The sequence below is a fragment of the Sciurus vulgaris genome (assembly GCF_902686455.1).
Source record: "Sciurus vulgaris genome assembly, chromosome: 3".
Lineage (NCBI taxonomy): Eukaryota > Metazoa > Chordata > Mammalia > Rodentia > Sciuridae > Sciurus > Sciurus vulgaris.
This window is the reverse complement of record NC_136463.1, coordinates 104,758,411-104,778,899: the sequence shown is the minus strand read 5'-3', so window position 1 is coordinate 104,778,899 and position 20,489 is coordinate 104,758,411. Positions and strand designations below refer to the sequence as shown.

At 36.2% G+C, this 20,489-nt stretch overlaps 1 long non-coding RNA gene across 1 annotated transcript; it reads left to right on the top strand.

Moving 5' to 3' along the window:
- Positions 1 to 12,942: 12,942 nt before the first annotated feature.
- On the top strand, positions 12,943 to 18,942 carry LOC306657193. Its single transcript, XR_013762725.1, has 2 exons — positions 12,943 to 14,150; positions 15,149 to 18,942. It is a non-coding gene; the product is annotated as an uncharacterized lncRNA (long non-coding RNA).
- The last annotated feature ends 1,547 nt before the right edge of the window (positions 18,943 to 20,489 follow it).

Genomic DNA, 20,489 nt, shown 5'->3' with positions numbered 1-20,489 from the left:
AGGAAATGGTAACGTTTTGCCCCAGCACAAAAGCTTAGTGTACAGAAGATGACTCCAGGTGGTCCCTGTCACTCTTGTCTGTCCACCTCCTGCCTCCTCACCCACTCAGCCCTCTACTCCAGACAGAACTGCCCAAAATAGCTAGGACTATATCTTTCTGAACATTAATTAATGAGCATCCTCATCCCTTGAGGCCAAAGAAACTCCATCTTGATTATTTCTGAGACTGTGCCATGTGATATAGATGGGCAAGGGGCCAATTCTGAAGTGACCCCACCCCACCATTATCATAGATATCTATCTAGGTGGATGGTCATTAATCAAGGCCACCCCTCAGCATCTCCAAGCAAGCAGGCTCAGTCTAGGAGTGTTAAGGAGAGGGACAAACACCTGTTTCCTTGCCTGGCTTTACTTTAAAGGCTCATTTTTCTAAAAGAACACCCTTGCTGAAGACACCAATTGCTCATTCCATTATCTTCTTTCCAACAGTGACAGTGAGGGACAATTTGTAGAAATACATAGTTTGGAGCACTTTCCCCAAATTACATTATATTTTAGTAACATTCCCAAAAGATAACCCTCAAATATCTCTTACTCCCCTTAACAACCCATTAGTGATGTGTTGTCTATAAATTATTTATATACACCCTCAGTCCTACTAATTGTTTTCATGTTCTACCTTTTAAGGAAACATATACCTTAAGCTAACTATTCTTTAGTGCTTGTTTCTTTTTTGTGAGTGTGCTAAATTTATCTCTTTAATCCTAACTTCCAGCATTTGGTGAATAAATATATGTTCTCTATACAATGTAAGATTTTGATTAATTTATGTTTTTATTTAATAAACATTCACAAGTATTTCCTCCTTATGAATAAAATGTTTATATATTTAGTACTTTTTTTTTCTTTTTTAATGTTTTTAGTAATGCACTACAGTTTTACGTAATTGTGGGGTTCATTCTGATATGTTCATAAAGCATAGAACATAACTTGCTTCATTTCCATCCCCAGTACTATCTCTTTGGTTCCCTTTCCCTACCCGGATTCCCTTCCTCTACTGAACTTCCTTCCATTACTTTGTTTTTTAATTAGTGCATTTATTTATTTTTTTTCCATTTTTTGTTGGTTCATATTACTTTTACTTAATATTAGGATTCATTCTGACATAATTATAAATGCATGGACTATAATTTGCTCTAATTCTCTTCCCAGTTCTTCCCCTTACCCTGCCCTTCTCCCTCCTACTATTCCCTTTCTGCTACTCAACTGATATTTCTATTTGTTTAGGTTTTTTTTTAAATTAATGTTTTGAGTATATACACAATGGTGAGATTCACTGTGGTATGATCATATATGTATATAGGTAAGTAAGGTCAAATTCATTTCACGTTGGTGTACCGTACTTTCACAGAGTTCTATTGGTCCCACCTAGCTTGTGCACTTGACTTTAGCCATGCTATTTCACATAGCATTGTCTTTCTTAAGGATTGGCATCCAGGAATTCACACACTACCTTATCAGTTTTGATGCAAAGATAGGATAATACTCTTTTGCTCCCAATATTCCTTCTAATGATGTCCTACTTTTTGTTGTAACAAACCTCTTTACTATACATTATCTGCAGCTATTATTAAAATTGTTATTAGCATTGTTCCAAAATAATGCCTGATATTTAGGGTTAATACCCCATTGGGGTACTTTTCCCCAGTGCTATTACTTTTCCCTTGCTTATACGAAAATGCATTTGACATTTTCAAATCCCTTTGCAAAGTCTAGAAAGGTCTCATTATTCAGCATCTTACTATCTGAAATATTTCATCTTATCCTTTCCCCTCAATTCAAATCAGCTTGTAAGAAGCTATATCTAATAGTTCTTGATCTGCCTATTAGGTTTTGTGTCAAATAAAAATTTTGCTGTATCAACAATTTTTTAACCCCTGTCAGTTATCTATGACCACAGAGAACAAAGAAAACTGTGTCATATTAAATCCACAAATAATTCATCAGTGTCATTCAAAACCATAATTATGGCAGCTTTCACTAGTGAACCTTCTCTCTTATATATGACTTTTCACCTTCTTTCCCTTTATCCTTCATCTATCAGAAGAGTTTATGAATGGTAAAAGGCCCTGATGATAACAGGAGAGATGCAAATAGTTGCCCACATATAAGTCAAATCCTTGGTAAGCAAAGCAGTTGAGAGTATCACTTCCTGTTATGGATGATTTTGGAGCATAAGATTGCTGGCTGTTCATGGAAACCCACAGTACCCTTTATCCTGGCACACAACTAGACTTCATTTTATGGTCAGTTCAGGATAGTCACATGACCAAGCCCTAGACACCATTCATTATGTTGAACCATTAAATGTGTGAGTCTATTTTTGACCTCCACTTGACGTTGCCTGGCTAGTGAAGGAATTCTCTCTCTTAGGATCAAGTCTCTCTCAGTTAAGAAAGATGATTTCCATAATCTAATAAGTAGATGCTTAGGCTGCCAGTGCATGAGGCAGAATTCCTTGGGTGGGGATGAGGGAGGGTGCTGCTACTATTACCAGCCCATACAGACCAGGAGCTTAAGAAATGAGGAAATTTTACACACCCGTAAGTGGTGATCCTCCTGGAGGATCTTTCCCTATGTTCACTTCATGGATTTTTTTCTCGCTAGTATGTTTCTCTCATGGTTGCTATAACCTATACAGTTTCTGCCGAAGGAGAAACATCCAGAGTTAAAGCTGCAACACTTTGAGTTTTCACAAATGAATAGAGCCATGTAACCACCATCACAATAAAGATAAAGAACATTTCATCACCTCCAATATTTCCCTCAGTCCCTTTATAGCCAATCAATTGCACCTATTGATGTTTTTTATAGAATGTGGTATAAATGAAATCACAGAGTTTGCATGCACCCTTTGAGCATGATTTCTTTCATAAACTTAGAGCATTAAGCTTTATCCTTGCTGTGTGTATCAGGATTCTGCTCCTTCTGTATTGCTGAGTTGTATTCCATTATATGGGTATATCACTATTTGATTATGCATTCCACAGAAGTGGAACACTTAGATTGTTTTTAGAGTTTGACTATTTTGAAATGAAAACACCCTAAACATTCCTGTATATTTTTTTATGTGAACATAGATTTTTTTCACTTGGTTAACAAGTGAAATAAAAATAACAAGTAGATTGCTGGGTTGTGTGCTGAATGTTTATTTAATATTGGTCTGTTTTCCAAAATGTCTGATCTAACAAGAGTTCCAGATTTCTTGGTTTGTTTTTTTTTTTCTTTTACAATTTATTCAACATAATAGTGCCAGAGATTAATTTTTCCTATTTTAGAACATCACATAATGAAATCATTGTGTGTCTTATTTTGCTTAACATATATATATGTAATTCATGTATATTAATACATGCATTCTTTTTCACTACTGAGTGGTGTTCCACTATATAAATCAAACTTCTTTTGTTTATGCAGTCATCTGTTGACAGATTTAGGGGTTGTAAGAAAAAGCAGGTAAATATGCTCAATAGTTTCTTGTCCTTTTCTGTTAGTCTTGGTGAATAGAAAGTTTGTACAATGAAAATGGTTCCAAAGAGTAAGTACTATATAAAATTGGCAGATAGTCATTTTTCCAGCTAAGAGAAGGGGAAATTTTTCTGATAAAACAGAATTTGAGTCAGAATCGCTCTCTAAAGTGCAAAATTACAGTCCACAATCTCAAATAGCTAAAGTTTTCCAGTTTGGGGAAATTATGATTAACGCAGCTGTGAATGTGTTTGTAGTCTTTTTGTAAACATCTGCTAAACTTCTCTTGTGTATAGACCTAGAAGTAAAATTTTTGGGTGGCAGAGTAGGTGTATGTTTAACTTTATTAGAAACTCCTGTACCCAATTTTTGTTGTATTTTTTTTTAAAGAGGACCCTTAAAATTATGTGAGCTTTAGGTCTCATAAAGCTGAGTAGTCTCTGCAAACACGATCTCAATAGAGGTTAAAGTCACAGAAAAATTTCCAGTGAGTTAAGTCTGAACACAGGGGGTAATTGCAAGAGTTCTCCATCTTTCTTTTCTGGAGTACAGCATCTTGCTAGTGGAGACAGCAAACGCTCCAGCAAGCCCTGCCAGAGCTGGATAGACAGCACAGAACACATGCCCTGCAGTCAGGGCATCTGTACAACCTGAGAGAAGAGACAGTTTCCCAGGTAACTCAGGACCTAATCCCTCTTGGCTAATATTTAATTAGATAGTGCAATCAATAGACCTTTGGGGCCTTCATATATCTGGATCATGGCATCTGCTCTCATCCTCACTTGCTGCACGTTGACAGAGGCCCAGCAACTCCCTGTAACACATTTGTGAACCAAGTTCTCCTGATTACTGGGAAATTTAGTCCCCTCCTGTTTGTCCATCACAGTGAATGATGCATGAGCTGAGGTGTGGGACTATGTGAGGCAGGACGCTGTGTTGGCTGGCCTTTCCTGCCACCACTGGCTAAAGAGTAGTCAACAGCTTTGTCTCAGCCTAAGGCTTTCTGCACTTACCAGAAAGCTAAATACTTCCCCTTCCCTGGCCATGGTCTAACCCATGGGTCAGCTTGTTTCCCAGCTTTGCTGGATCGCTTTGCACATGGTTCATTTCAGAAAATGACCCAGTGATGAAAGACACGAAGTTCGCCTATGGTTATTGCTACCCACTCTGCACAAAGAGAACGCTCACCTACCCTGTTCTCCAAAGAACACAACTCTCATGCGTGGGAATCTGATTACAACGGTCTGATTAACCCACCAGGGGCTCAGACTGGTTTTAGTCAGTGCAAATTTACCTGGGTACTAGTCTTTCAGTTAATCCTATCAAAGGTTGTAGGCTGGAGGGGGGATGAGATTACAAATCCAAACATATTTACACAGATGTCTTTTTTTAGCCCTGCCACACAGCTGGGATTGCATTTACATCTTGTAACAAAATCACAATTATCATGAACCCACTGCCTTGGAAATTTAAGACCAGGATATTAAGTGAAAAAAGTCTGGGGGTGGGGTAGGGTAGAAAAAAACTGGCTAGAGCTGCAGGGGAGGGGAGAAGAAAAAGCTCCTGGGGAAAAGCTTCCAGTAGCAATCAGCCGAGAGCAGCAGGTCTGTGTTCAGCCTATGTGGTTATTTTCGTCGTCTGTCTAATCAGATTTTCTGCTCCTCTGCTATCCATCTTATTAGGCCCTTTCTACATGTGTGGCGTAGGCTTCCCTCACTGTCACAAGACGATTCAAAGTAATGGCCAACAAAGCTACTTTCCATGGGATTGTATTTATTAGGTTCATTCTAACTCAGAACTCTCTGACCCTGAACAAGGAAGAGGACACCTTTATCTGAGTCTCATGAGAAGTCTAGTTTTCATACAAATCTAATAATGAAAATAATTTCTTGCCTATATTGCCTTTTGATTAGTCAGAAAAGTTCCCTTGGGTGGAACCTGATCTAATAGGACTCCTTCCACATAAATAATACAGCTGAAAGCCTACTACGTGCCAGGCACAGGGCCAGCCAGTGAGCATAAAATGATGGGTGGGTGGAGAACTACAGCATATGTCAGCGTTCATGGTCTCAGTCACAGAAAAGAAAATGTTTCTCTTTCACTGAACAGAGCTTGGTGAAAGGGAGAGAGGAAGTAATCTTTTGTATTTTTCTTGCTCTGCCACAGGCAAAATGACCTTAGGGAAATAACATCTTTTTTTTTTTCTTAAGAGCCATGTGGGTTATGGGAATTTTGGCCAACCCAGGCCACAGAATGGAGTATTTACGTAAACTGCTTTTAAAGACAAAATAAATCACTCAAGGTTTTCACACAGTCTTTCTGTACTTTTAAACTTGGCTATTTGTGGCCATAGGAATGAATGAAACAATCTGTAAGAAGAGTATTTTAAAGAAAATACATTGAAGTCTGAGACAACCACCTCACACATGGGGTAATCTTACTTCAGATTCCATGACAAGCAAAATATAGCTATTTAGCAGAGAAGGCAAATTTTACGCTATGGCTGAAAAAAAATTGAAGTCCAAATGCTATGTGAGAAGAAAATTCAACTTTTCTTTAAATGCCATCTACAGATGGCTTCTAGCATGCCTTCAGCTATTTTACAAAGTCACATACCGCACAAGGACTTTTTGAATATCACATACATGTTAAATTGTTTAGAAATCCTTCTAATGGAGATCTCCTTTCAAAGATCCTCTACTTGCTACTAAATTCAGCCATTACTAAGACAAAATATCTCATGATTTGAAAAGAAAAAAAATCCTGCTTATTTGTGAGTCCTTGTTTGAAAACCTATGATTCAGAAATAGAAATTTGCCTTAGGTCCAGCATTAGATGGTCAGGTCCATGTCTGTTAGATTGACAAAGGGAAGGGAAGGGGAGGCCAGAGCTGATGTGCTTTGGGAATCAACTGTCAGGAATGTTCAGTTCACACTCTGAGCCTGTCCTCTATCAATCATATGACACTGATTAAAGTCCAGAGATTATGGGATAAGCCCTGGGCTAGACTCTAGAGCACAAAAACAAAAGTCCATTTGCAAATGCTTCAAATGATCTTTATTTTAAAGCAAAGATTCAGTGGCTCTTAAACTCTGTGCTTCACCTGGGCCACTCCTGAGTTGGTGGCACTTCCCATCTCCTCTTTGCTCTAGAGCCTAAAATTTTTTCTAAGTGGATGCCAGAATACCAAATACTCACAGGATTTATTCTAGATTCGGTTCCCCAAACAAGAGATTAGAAAAGCAAATACAAACCCTGTATGAGAAAGAGGGAGACCTGTGAAGTCAGGTCTCTCAAGTTTTTGTTCAAGTACTTGCATAGGCCGAGAGTTCAGGTCACCCTGCAGGCTGGTCAAGTGGAGCCCTGTTGTGTGGAAACTGAGGGTGAGACAGGAAGAGCGGGCAAGGGGCCTAGGAAAGCATTACTCCAATCCTGATTCTCATCATCTTTCTCTTTGTTGCCTGCATGATGCCCAAACTGGTCTTCCAACCCCTGCTTTCCCATTCTTATTGTCTATGGCTGTTGTCCCAGTCCCAAGTGCTTCAATCAGCTGCTCCAGGACTCTTGGACTTTTCGATTCAAACCTCACCCCCATTCACAGCCTCCCACCATCCCTCTAGCTTCTTTCTGTGAATTTATTATTATTATTAATTATATCACCCAGCTTCCTGGGCTATAGACTTTTCTATCACTAACATTTACCTTTATCTTTATCCTTCCTAACAGTAAGGAGCCTCTTCAGCAGTGCCACTCTCTCCATTCTTCCCATCTTGTACCCCATCACCAAGCCCCAAGCTGCAATCAGCCAGTTCCTTAAGGTGCCCCTCGGTTATCGTTCCATTACCTCCCACCCACAACTAGAGGAACTTCCCTTGTTGGATTCCACCATCTTATTATAGCATCATCTCACTAGTCTTTCCCTAAGCCCCCAGGTCACCACCATGCTTAATGATGTCAGTCTTAGGAATTAGAAATGCCAAACTCAAACTCCCCACCAATACTTGGACTCCTAGTCCAAACCCAATAGATGGTAGGAAACTCACTGCAGCAGGAGCTACACTTTCCATTTTCAAACAATTCTAGCTTCGGGAAAATTTCTTAATGAGCTGAAGTCTATATCCTCTTTTTAGTGTTACTTATCCAGTCCTGCCTTTTGAAGCTCTATAAAAGAAATTAAATCATTCTTCCCATATGACAGCTCTTGGATCATTTGGAAACTTTTATCATATTTCTGCTAAGACTTCTCAATTCTCAGATAACAAACTCCAGGGCCTTTAAATTTTCTCTGTATAACATAGATGGGGGTTTCTTCACCTGCGTAATTACTCTCCCCATGAACATTCTCAGGTTGTGCATGTGGCCCACAGATCAGTACCCACCATCCCATGTCACGTGATTGGTGAAACCACTTCCTCCTCCAGAGACAGTCTTTCTATGGACACAGATTAAGAGCTGAGGGGGCCATGGTGGTGATGGTAGTGGTATACTGTGGTGGAGGTGGTGGTAGTAATGGTAGTGGTGATAGTGAGGGTAGTGTTGATGGTGTGGTATGGTGGTAGTAATGTTGTTGTGGTAGTGTTGGTGGTAATAGTGGTAGTGGTGATGGTCTTAGGGGTAGTAGAGATGGTGATAATTTCACTGATCATAAAACACTCTTATCACAGCCAACTAATTAAAACCTCAAGTTTTTTTACTGCTCCTGAGTCACATTGCCATCTTCTCATGCATGCACAGATGACTTTTAACCAATATTAGGATGCTCAAGCCTTGTTTTGGTAGATCAGAACCATCATTTCAACATAGAAAAGATTCTTTTAGATCTTAAGTTTGTCCATGTTTGTTTGCTATTCTTCCAGCTCCAGTTCAATGAGGATTAATGAACATGTCTTCTACATCTGTATTCAAGTTTCTGATTAAATATGAATCAAGCAGTGTTAAAGTTAGAGGCCTATGAAAGGATACTAAAGAGTGTCCTTCAGGGTACCATCTATCTATTAATCAGCATCCTTTGAATGCAATTGTTCAATTCATCAATTTTAATGTACCTCATTTTTCTTCTGTTTTGTCCTAAGGCTATCCTGAAATTTGGCTGCTTTATATATTGCATTTCTCATTGGTACCAATTTAATAGCCATGACCCCCTCCAAAATAAGATTAATGTGGTATGACTTTATCTTAGACCATTTTGTGCTCCTATAACAAGATACCACAGCCTGGGTTATTAATTTATAAGATAATTTTTTTCGTAGTTATGGTGATCAGGAGGTCCAAGGTTAAAATACCAGCACCTTGAGCACTCGGTCCTTTGGAGAGAAGGGACATTGTGTCCTCACATGACAGAAGGTGAAAGTGCCAAAAGGGGGAAATTCCCTCCAATGAGCCCTTTAATAAGGGTATCTTCTAATCCCATTCTTGGGGATGGATCCCACAATTCTCAATCATGACCTTCCCAAAGGCCAGGCCTCCCAAGGCTATTGGATTGGGGATTTAATTTCAACATAAATTTTGAGGAAACAGAAAATTCAAACTACTACAAAATCCTCAATATTTAGTGATCACTGGGTTACTTTCATATATAAACTATCCCCATCATCCTATTAATAATTAATCCTAGAATCTTACTTAGTCTATGAAATTCCCACTGATCTTTACTGAGGAGATCAGCTCATCTTCATTTTGAGAATGAGAATCACACTTGTTCACCTTGCCTTTTAATACCTGTCCTCTCCACAATTCCCACACTGGGAATTCCTCTATTCCTGAATTCATTGAAACTTCATGAAATAAACCTTATTCTTCCTGTCTTTTATTAGGGTAATTTGTTCAGACTTCATATTCCCACTACCCTCAACCCACAAGGCACTCACACTTGATTATAAACTCCCTAGCAACAAAGCATGGTGCTGATGTTTCTTGTAATTCCCTGCAATGCCTTGCACCACACATTTGAAGGGTTCAACTGAACTGAATTGCACAAAGGAAGAAAATTAGTTTGATCTATGCAGTCTCAAAATCATTTTTGGCCAAATTGGATTCTTTTCATCTATCTTAATATCTAATTTGTGCATAGTTGTATCAGTCTTGCAGTTAATCTGATGTGGTCATTAAGACTACCAAAGACAGTAAATTCATTTTCCTGATCTGGTGATTTTTAATCATAGAGTCACAGCTACTCACACAGAAAAATAAAACAGCAGATTAAATAGCAAACCAATAGCAGAATGATGAATGGAATTATCCCTGGGCCCAAAGGCTATTACAGATAATCTACAGTTTCTGCCAAATACATTCGTTCAGTTTTGCTCCAACACTGGTTAAGTGACAATAATGGTAAACAGTTACTGTTTCCTATGGGCTAAGCACTTAACCAAGAATAACATGGTGGCTACAACTATGGGGCTTACCTTGTCTCCTGGCTATATCAGGGTTTTAGTGAGTTTTTATCTCTAAAACCAAAAGAGGGAATAAAAGTTTATTTGGGGCCCATGGATTCAGTAGTCTAAGTCCATAGACGATTGACTCCATAGCTCTGGGCCCAAAGTGAGGCAAAATATCATGGCAGAAGAGTGTGATGGAAGAAAGCAGTTCAGAACATAGCCAGGAAATAGAGAGCTCTGCTCACCAGGAATAAAATATAACACCAAAGACATGCCCCTAGTAACCCAGCTTATCCAACCACACCCTACTTGCCTACATTTACCACCCAGTTAATCCATATCGGTGGATTAATCCACCGTTTAAATTACAACTATCATAATCTATTCATTTTACCTGTAATGTTCTTGCATTGTCTGACACATGAGATGAGTTTTTTTGGGAAATTCATATTTAAACCATAACAACCAGTTATTTTTTTTTATCTTGGTCACTTATTTCACTTGTAAAACAAGGCATAACAAATATTATATATCTTTTTTATTTAAATGTATTATCTCTGTGAATTTGCACAAAAACCCATGAACCACCATTATTTTCTCCTTCCTAATGAATTTGCCACATGCTAGGTTCTGGGTGCTGCAGGAATCATAGAAATGACCTTGTCACAATTGGACCTGATCCTGCCTTCAGAGACTTTAAAATGAAGTAAAAAGGACTGAATTTTAAATAATTAACTATACCCAAAACCAGAATAAAATATTTTTCATAGAGATATGAGTACAAAATACAGAAGAGCACAGAGCCCCAGAGCAAAATTGGCAGCGTAAAAAATGCATTAGTGAATATATTCATCTTTAAATTAATTTATAATTTATGACTAAGAACTGTCTCATTTTCTATGAAAGAAATGATTTTGATTGTTATATGTTAGTGATTATTTTGGAAACACACCTTGCTTACTTTCTAAGTAGATATTTATGGTTTAAGCCTGTTCTTATTTTTTTTCCAGCAGATGTCAGTGTTTGCTGTTGATGGATAGAAATGTTAAGAGAAAAACTGATTCTTGTGATAATGTGGAATTCTCTTATTAATCCTTGTGAATATTGATTGCATTGTTTTACTGTCCTTTGTAGCTTTTAGTCATGGAACATCTGTTGAATTGAAATATATTCTAATGACTTTATTTTTAAGAATTTGAAGATCAGTGGAATGCATCAATAAATTCAAGTATGGAAGATAAACTAGAAAAATACAATGTTAGTTTAATGTTTATCATTAATTTACAAGTATATTCAATAGGAAAATAAGTTAACTTAAGTGATATACCTGTCTAGTAGAGACAAACTTTTTGTGTAAAGGGTGTCAAAAGACAAAATTACAACGTAGTTTTAGAAAAAAAAAAACTTTTGGCATTAAATTTAACAGTTTACTTGAGCAAAGAAGATTTAGGAATAGTGCAGCCTTCAGAATTAGACGTTCAGAGAGCTTCTGCTTGCATGGCAGGGTGTATTTATAGACAGAAAATAGAAGTAAGATCCAAATACAGCTTATGACAGCTCTGAGTCCTATTTGAACATGGTTGGCAACCTGTGATTGGCTGATACTCAGCTCTTTGTTACCAAGTATACTCCTAATTTAGGCTTTCAGTTTATTTATGTACTGAGTTTGGTTTTAATATGTTAAATTGGAACTTAAGGCATGGTGGTAGCCTCAACCATTTAACAGTTTAAAGACCTAACTGACTTTCTTATTCTATAAACTAGAACAAGGGTCCCAATGAGCTGAGCAGAGGAGGTTGGCTATGTCGACAGAAAAGGACTGAATAAAGTAGAAACTAAGAACAAGAGAAACAGATTGCTCCTTCTAAAGTTATTTTCCCTGTAGGGTTAAAACAGGGGACTGTCTTATGTTGGCTCATATAAACAAGGCCTCTTAAGATTGGTTGTTGTGTAGCTCCTGGCTTTTTTTGAAAACTGGCCTGTTTTAAAGTTAGTTTGGTGACTGATTATGTGACCCCTGGCTTGAGTAACTCCATTCTGGTTTGGTCTGATCTGCTGGTGTCTAGAACCAAAACAGAGGCCTCCTATAAACTTAATTCATAAGGGCCAGATAGTAAATGTAGTAGTCTTCTATTATCCACAGGGGAAAAGATCCAGGTCCCCCAGTAGGTACCTAGAATTGTGGATAGTGAAACCCTACATATGGTTTTTTTTTTTTCCTAGACATACGTACATACCTATGATAAATTAGGCACAGTAAGAGATTAATAATAATAGTTAATAAAAAGTAAAATAATTAAAATAATATATTATTGCAATAAAAGTTATGGGAATGTGGTCTCAAAATGTCATTTTCACCTTTTCACTTATGAGAAACTTCTCTTTCACGTATTCTAATTGTAAACACTATTCTTGCATCTTGGGAACATTTTTAAGTAAAATAACAGTTACTTGTACACAATCACTTGTGATACCTTGTGATATCAAAATAGCTACTCAGTTAAGAACACATGGGTAATGTACACAGTGGCTATGCTGACAAAAGGCTAATTCACATTCCAGGCGTGATAGGAATTTTTATCACACTACTCAGAATGGCATTGCAATTTAAAACTTACTGTTTCTAGAATTTTTCCACTCAATATTTTGGAGGGTGCTTGACTGCAGGTAACTGAATCTACAGAAAGTAAATCCTCCTATGGGGAGATTTTTTGTAGGCATTGTCAGTCATTGAATCTCAACTACTCAGCTCTACCCTCATGTTAAGCAACCCTAAACAAATGTATGATTACACAAATGGTATGCCTCTACTTCATGTCCAAACAGAGAAATGAGATGTATCCCATTTGTTTACAATAAAAATAAATTAAAAAAAAAAAAACAGTATATAAATAAATGGATGTACCTGTGTTCCCATAGAACTTTTTATGGAAACACATATCGGGCAGAATTTACTATAGAGCTTTAGCTAGCCTGTTAGATTTACAATATACCTACATTCCTAGTCTTAGGCTTTTGAATATTCAGCTGAAGACCAGAGATGCTCAGTGGGTCTCTTCATTCTGGGTGATCAAGAAATCCAGATTTCTTAGGTGAATTCATATTTTATGCATGATGCCTGGTATCATCATTCAGTTCTGAACCCCACAGCTAACAGCCTCTGCGGTGCCTCAAAGAATCTTGCCTTCTCTTTACACAGCTCAGCCCTTTGCTAAGGAACCAGGTTGAGTTGCCATGTAGACAGCTCAGGAAAAAAACAAGAAACAAATAGTCCCTAGACAGAAAAGCTAGAACAATTATGGAAATTACTTAATTTGTTTTCTTCCTTTCAACAGCTGCAGTCTTACATGTCTGTTATTCAGGGTCTAAAAGTAGTTTTCTTCTGTAGTTTTAGCACTGTTTGGTACTTGTTCCTCTGTTAGCTATAAGTGGAACTATGCCCTTGTTTTTGAACATTTATTATTTTTTTCAACATTGTAATCTAGGCTTAATATTCATTATCATATTTTCACTACTTACATTTTTTATAAAGTTAATGTAGACATTATAGAAATTAGGCTGATAAGGCCAAAATTTTGATAAAGGGATGTGTAGTGGTTATACTACAATATTCAGAAGATACACAGGGTGTATCATGAAAAATAAGTATCCCATTTACCCTTCTACCCCATCTATCAAGTTCATTTATTTTATGTACCTTTTCAGAAATATTTCATGACTGTTTAGATGGAGATACATGTTGAAAGACACACAAACAAGTAATGTTTTTAAATAACTTTTATTCAAACTAATGAATGGTTCAGATTTTTTTCATTATATTTTATTTTCCTTTCCATTCCTATTTCTAATCTTATTGATATAAGATGGCAACTCTGTAATTTATCACAAATTTGGGGATTAATAGTACAGAACTGATTAGACATATTTCATAAAGTCGGAAATAAAGTAGAAGAAAAGTACAGAATTAGGTTTCAAAAGAAATAAAACTGTTGTATTAACTATTAATCTTTTGAAATGGTGAAAATATTATGACATTTTAATCTTATTGAGCTCTCTATCCAAAGAAGAAGATACACATTAAAAAAATTTGTTAAAATATAAGACAATCTTTGGTGAAGACTATGTTGAAAATAGTCTTTGTATGTTTCTCTCTGCAGTTCATTAATGGTGCTAAGGAAAATCTGCTATGCTCTTCGAGCTGAAGGCTATTGGGCTGACTTTATTGACCCATCATCTGGTTTGGCAGTGAGTAATTAAGTACATTTTGAATGCCATATTATATGAAGTAAGATGATTTTTATTACAAAATAATTTGTAACTATATGCTTGGTAAATATAGATGGTTTTAAACTTTAAAAATCTTACAATTTTACCCAAAGAAATTCTGTGAGTGAATTGCTCACAGAGAGACCTCTTAACACTCAGAGTTCAGTTTCTTCAGTTTAATTTTTCATAAAAAATGAAGACAGTTACTAATTTTCACCCTTACTAGCATATGATTTGGTTTATATTGAATTGGTACGTTTAGTGTTTATAAGCTAAAAATTAGAAATTAATATTGTCTGGTCTAATTTCTATAAGGAAGAAATGATTATTTTTAGAAGCAAAGAAAATAAAGATTTTTTAAATACCCAGAGAAGTAACTTTTTGGAAATTGATATTCATAAAGTTATGCTATTTCTAATCTCTTTATTGATATAAGATGGTAGCTCTATAATTTATATAAGATGGCAACTCTATAATTTGATATAACTGACCCACAACTGTGGTCTCATTTTAAATTCTGAATATATCTTTCATTTATGAATGGCAACAAAATCATGTTTTGAATCTTAGAACATGTAATGCTGCTTCTCAAAGTCAAACATGTAATATAGACTAGAAATAGAAAAGTTTGATCTGGGCTTTAAAGCAAAGTTTGATCTGGGCTTCAGTTTTCTTGAAAATGATGAAGGTAAATCAGATGTTTCTTGAAGTTTATTTCATCTTTAAAGTTTGTGTAATAATTTGATTCTAAGTAACAAGAAATTTGCTTAGATCATTCATTTCACACTTTCATAATACACAGGTATTAGGGAAGTGGGTGTTAGGACAGTTTAGGTATTGCATATGACCTTTTTATTTCTTGTTTGATTTTGTAAATATTTGGAGTATTAAAATAAATGTTCATATTTGCATAAAAATTATTACTATAATGTCTTTCTTCCTAATGAAAATATGACTTCATTTTTTATTTCCTCTAGTTTTTTGGACCATATACAAACAACACTCTTTTTGAAACAGATGAACGCTATCGATATTTAGGATTTACTGTTGATGATCTTGGCTGCTGTAAAGTGATCCGTCATAGTCTCTGGGGTACCCATGTGGTTGTAGGAAGTATCTTCACTAATGCAACACCAGATAGCCATATTATGAAGAAACTAAGTGGAAACTAGCAATAATGTCATTTTATTTGCTGTACTATTTGTATGTAATTGGTTGAACAATATAAACTGTCAAAGACTACAGTTTTGGAAATATACTTATTTCCAGGTATTTATTTCAACATTTATGGATTTAGAACACTGGCAAGTGATTTGGGATTTTAAGATCACAAATGTTAATTATTACATCGTTGTTGAATACATGTGGAGCACTTCCACATTGTACAAATATGGTAGTTAACACATGATCAGGGTACGATTGATCTCTTATTATTAATTCTCCCCTTTATTGAAAAAGCCTTAGTTTTAATTATTTTTTCCAAAAATCATATATTTGGTTATGATAGCATGTTCTTCTATTGCAATATTTTAAAACTTTGTTCTTAAAAGATTTTAAAGAAGCTGCAGTATTAATTTTTAAGTTGTCTTTAATAATACAAATGAGAATTCTACATCCATTGTAGATTTTTTCTAATTTTCTTTTCTCTTTATTTGCTAAACATTCTAGAACCAATCTAAGTATTACTTAGAAACAACATATGGGTAGGAAAAAAGAATAAAGATAATACATCTTTACGTTTTAAAAAAAGCTTATGAATCTCATTCTTATACACACTGAAAAAAAATTCTTAACTCCTGAGTTGAGCCAGATAAATATATTTTATTTTCAGATAAAACTATGCCTCAGCTGCTGAATCACATTTCTTTAGCTTCATTACTTTACGGGAAGTGCCTTCTTTGTAACAGATCTGGTTTTTGCAGCATTATAAACTTTAAAGGAATCATCTTTCATTTGTGAGGCTTTTGCCAATAGAAATAGACAAATACCAGGGGAAAAAAACAACTTCTACCAACTGAAGTAATCGAACTTCATTTTTTTCTTCATCTTTTGTTTTTGTAATTAAATTCCTGTTTTTAAAAGAATTACATGGAGATCACCAACTTTTTAATCAGTTTGATTTAAAACTCTTCACTTAGTTAACATGTAGCTTTAATAACTATTGTCCACAATTGAAACAGTAAAAGCTACAGTTTGTATTCATTATGAAAAAAAAAAAAGTAGTGGATTCCCATAACATTTGGAAAACAATTTGTTACAGTGTGTGTATATATACATAGGTATATGTATATACACATGCCATAAATGCTTGATAAGCTTTCATCTGTGTACCAGCACCCAGGTAAAAACACCAAATAACAAGTACTCCAGAGGATTATCCTGCTCCCTTTCAGGCATTTTGCTTCTAAAGGGAACCTCTATCCAGATTTCCTATTGCATAAATTGATTTTTGTACCTGAATCTATGTAATGTGTTTACTTTTGTGTCTGGCTGTTTTTATTCAAACATTTCCTACCTTGCACCATTCTTCAGGCCATGTTTTGAAACGTCAACATTTGTTTTAACCATTCTAAAGTGCCATCTAGTGGTTGAAAGTGCTACTTACTCTCTGTAGGCGGCCAGAGCTGTGTACTGTATTGCATGGTGCTGAGACTGCTTTTATCATCTTAACTTTCTAACAGGATGTCCAGAAAAAAATAGCATGGTAAGCAGTAATTGCCAATAATTTTTTTTCCCAAGTGTATGGCAGGATTCAGGAAGTAGAACCCAGGGGACTCTTGTTGGTGGTAATAGTAGAAAGTGCTTGTTTATTATATACTCTGTAAGAAAAACACCTCAAGGATCAGTTTCATCATGATCACTTGATCAGGACTGTATAACAAAGAATTTGTAAAATTACCCACTTAAACATTAATTCTCTACCTTTTAAAATAAGACAGAGACATTGAAATTGATGTTAAAACCTGTCAATGAAAAAATGGGGAATTGTAAATTTTATTTTTACAGGAACTTGGGAATTTTGGTATCGTAGCTACTTGTTGAAAAGGGGTCTTTCAGATAATCTGATCCACATAGATTTTAAAGGACAGAATTGGAAAACAGAATGTGCATCAGGTCACACATCTAGTGTTAAGACTGTGCACCAGAACTGGGCTGTGATTCTATTATTTACATATATTTCCTTTCTATATTTGCTCTTCATGGTTATCAAGAATCTAGTAAGTGTCTGGTTAAAAATATCAAAGAGGCAGAAATTAAGCTGAAAGAACTTCAGTGTTAACTAATATTGGCTGCTCTATATTTTTTACTTAGGAATTTATTTCACTGAACTCAGCTTGCTCTGAATTTCTTTGAAAATTTACTGAAACATGTATTTAAAAATTCAATTATAGGATGCAAACTTCAAACAGAAGTTCTCTGGCTTCATGCTTAAAACCACCATGTCTTTCTTGGGTTTCCATCACTTACACTTGAACAAAATTCTGCTTGTATTTCCAATTCTGTTCTCTCTCCTCATGACTGGCTCTCTTTTTCCAGAGCATGGTTTGTCCAACTCTGCACTGTATACATTTTGAGTCAGATAATTCTTAATTGTGGAGGTTGTATATATTGCAATATGTTTAGCAAAATTGCCTGAAGTCTTCCCACTAGATACCAGTAGCAATGCCTGGTCATGACAAAAATTTCTGCAGACATTTTTGCCACATTTCTATGAAGGGACAAAATATTTTCTTTCTGAAGTCAAGTTTAACCAGATGATCTGTATTTTATCTGATAACCCTATTCCCAGTTGAGAAACACTGATTGAACATACATTCTAACTCCATGGTCCTCAAGTTTGTATGGTAGGATCAACCAAGAAGCCATTTGATACTACTGATGATTTGGCCCCACTACCACAGATTGATTCCATTAGATCACTGAGGTTCAGGCATCGATGTTTTTTAAAGGCTTCCCAAGTGCTTCATTATGCAGTCAGGGTTAGAGCCATTAGGGTGCTCTAAAACTCAGTGGATTAAAAGGACATTAAAGAAATGAGAAAGATATCAATATGAGTTTAATGATTAAAGAAATATTTTTTTAAATGTTTTTCATTAGGAGTGTTCTAATCAGGCCCAGTTCAATTCAAGAATTTGTTCAAGTCCCACTTCATGAAACCTTTCCTAACTACTCCACCCCTCCTCATCAGTCCTCCCTTATATTAAATAGTACTTTGTTATATACTAGTATACAATTGTTTGGTGTTTCAGTTTGGGTTTCTCTTAAAATTTTGTCTCCCATACCTGGAAATTAGGTATCCAGGTCCCTATTGAAGCACAGCACTGAACATGAAACAGTAACTTCCATTCTCCCTCTGATTACTAACCTGGGTATTTTGAACTTCCATAGTTTTTTGTCTGCCCTCCCTTCTTTTTGTTAATGGAACATATATAGGCTGTTACTTTAGTATCCAGGGGACTTAAATAAAGCTTTCAGTGTTTGACTTCCAGTTATTACTGAAAATTACTGTAATTACTTAAAAACATGTCGCTGATGTAGAAAGCACATAAATGATTGCTTGACTGATAACAAAGGTGATGCTGCAGTGCAGTTAGGAAAGGGTGATCTTTCAAAATATACTCCTGGGTCATTGGATGTACATAGAAGAAAAGAATGAATTTTTACTCTTATCCTGCACCATAGACAAAAGTTACTTCCAAATGGATGACGCAATGTAAATGTGAAAAGTTTAAAGAAATTAGATAAAAAATGAGAACTTTGTGACCTTAGAGTAGACAAACTTTTTTTTTTTTTAAACACAACCAAATGAGGGGAAGATTTTGATGAACTGCATTGAAACTAAGCTTTTAAAACATCAAAAGAAGGTGAAGGCAGGAAACAGTTGGAGATATAAACACATCCATCAACCCAGCAATATATGATATCCAACCAAAACGCTCATGCAATATACATAAAAAAGTCCTAAAATTAGTGTTATGGTTTGAATGAGGTGTCCCCCAAAAGCTCCTGTTAACACAAGTATTCACAAGTAAGATGATTAGATTGTGAGAGTGACCTGATCAGTTCATCCTAGTTTGAATGGGCTGACTAGGTAGTAACTATAGACGCAGGGCATAACTGGAGGAATTAGGTCACTTGGGATGTGCCCTGGATGTGGGGGTTGTTCTTCCTGTGTCCCCCTTCTTCCTAACTATACATTGAAAAGCTTTCCTCCAGTGGACCCATCTGCTATGATGTGCTGCCTCACCTTGGGCCCAGAACAATTCAGTTGGTGGTCTATGAACTGAGACCTCTGAAATCATAAGCCCCAAGTAAATTTTTTGTTGTTCAGGAAAAGAATATACATCGGGTATATATACCCAACTGGGTGCTCTACCACATAAATCAGAATGCATTTATATCCACAATATTCCACTGCATGTTCCCCTACAATGGCTAAAAGATACCAAGTGTTGGCAGAGATGTAGAGCAACATTTAGCTATTGTCGATGGGAGGATAAAAAGGTAAAAACAGTTCAGAAAACTGGTAGTTCTAAATCTTAACATAGGAGTTAACAATTCCACTGAGATAGACCCAAGAGAATTGCATACAGAGGTTTCACCAGAAGGCATGGGTATAAATGTCTATACAAGCACAGTGAAACACCTGAAGTAGGAAGTTACTCAAATGCCCACTGACCCTAGAATGATATATCCTGGCATGTTCATAAAAGGTAAGGCTACATAATAATGAAAATGTTTTATGGAAACTATTTACAATAATGTGTGAAAGAAACCAACAGAGTACATATTATACAATCCATTAATGTACATTGCAAAAATGAAACTGCTGCTACAAGTCAGGATGGCACTTCCCTTGGGAGGGGAAAGATTTGACTCTAGAATGTCCCCCAAAGGCCCGTGTGTTAAAGGCCTGATCACCAGCCTGTGGCACTATTGGAAGGTGGTATAACTTTTAGAAGGTGGGCATAGTGGAAGGAAATCAGGTCACTGGAGTGTGTCCTTGAAGGGGAATTGGAATCCCGGTCCATTCTTTCCTTCACTTCCTGGTTGCCATACATAGACAGTTCCGCCACTATGTGCTGTACCACTGTATGCCCAAAGCAATGGAGACTGGAACCTCTGGAACTGAGCAAAATAAACTTTTCAAACTCCTATTAAGTTGATTATCTCAGATACTTTTCACCTCAACAGAAAGTTAATTAGCACACCTACTGGCTGGAAAGTAGTACTAACTTTGCCTTCTTAGAACAAAAATAGGCCAAACACAAGGTTGCAGAGCTATAATCTGCTTTGATCTTGTTCTGTATAAAATTG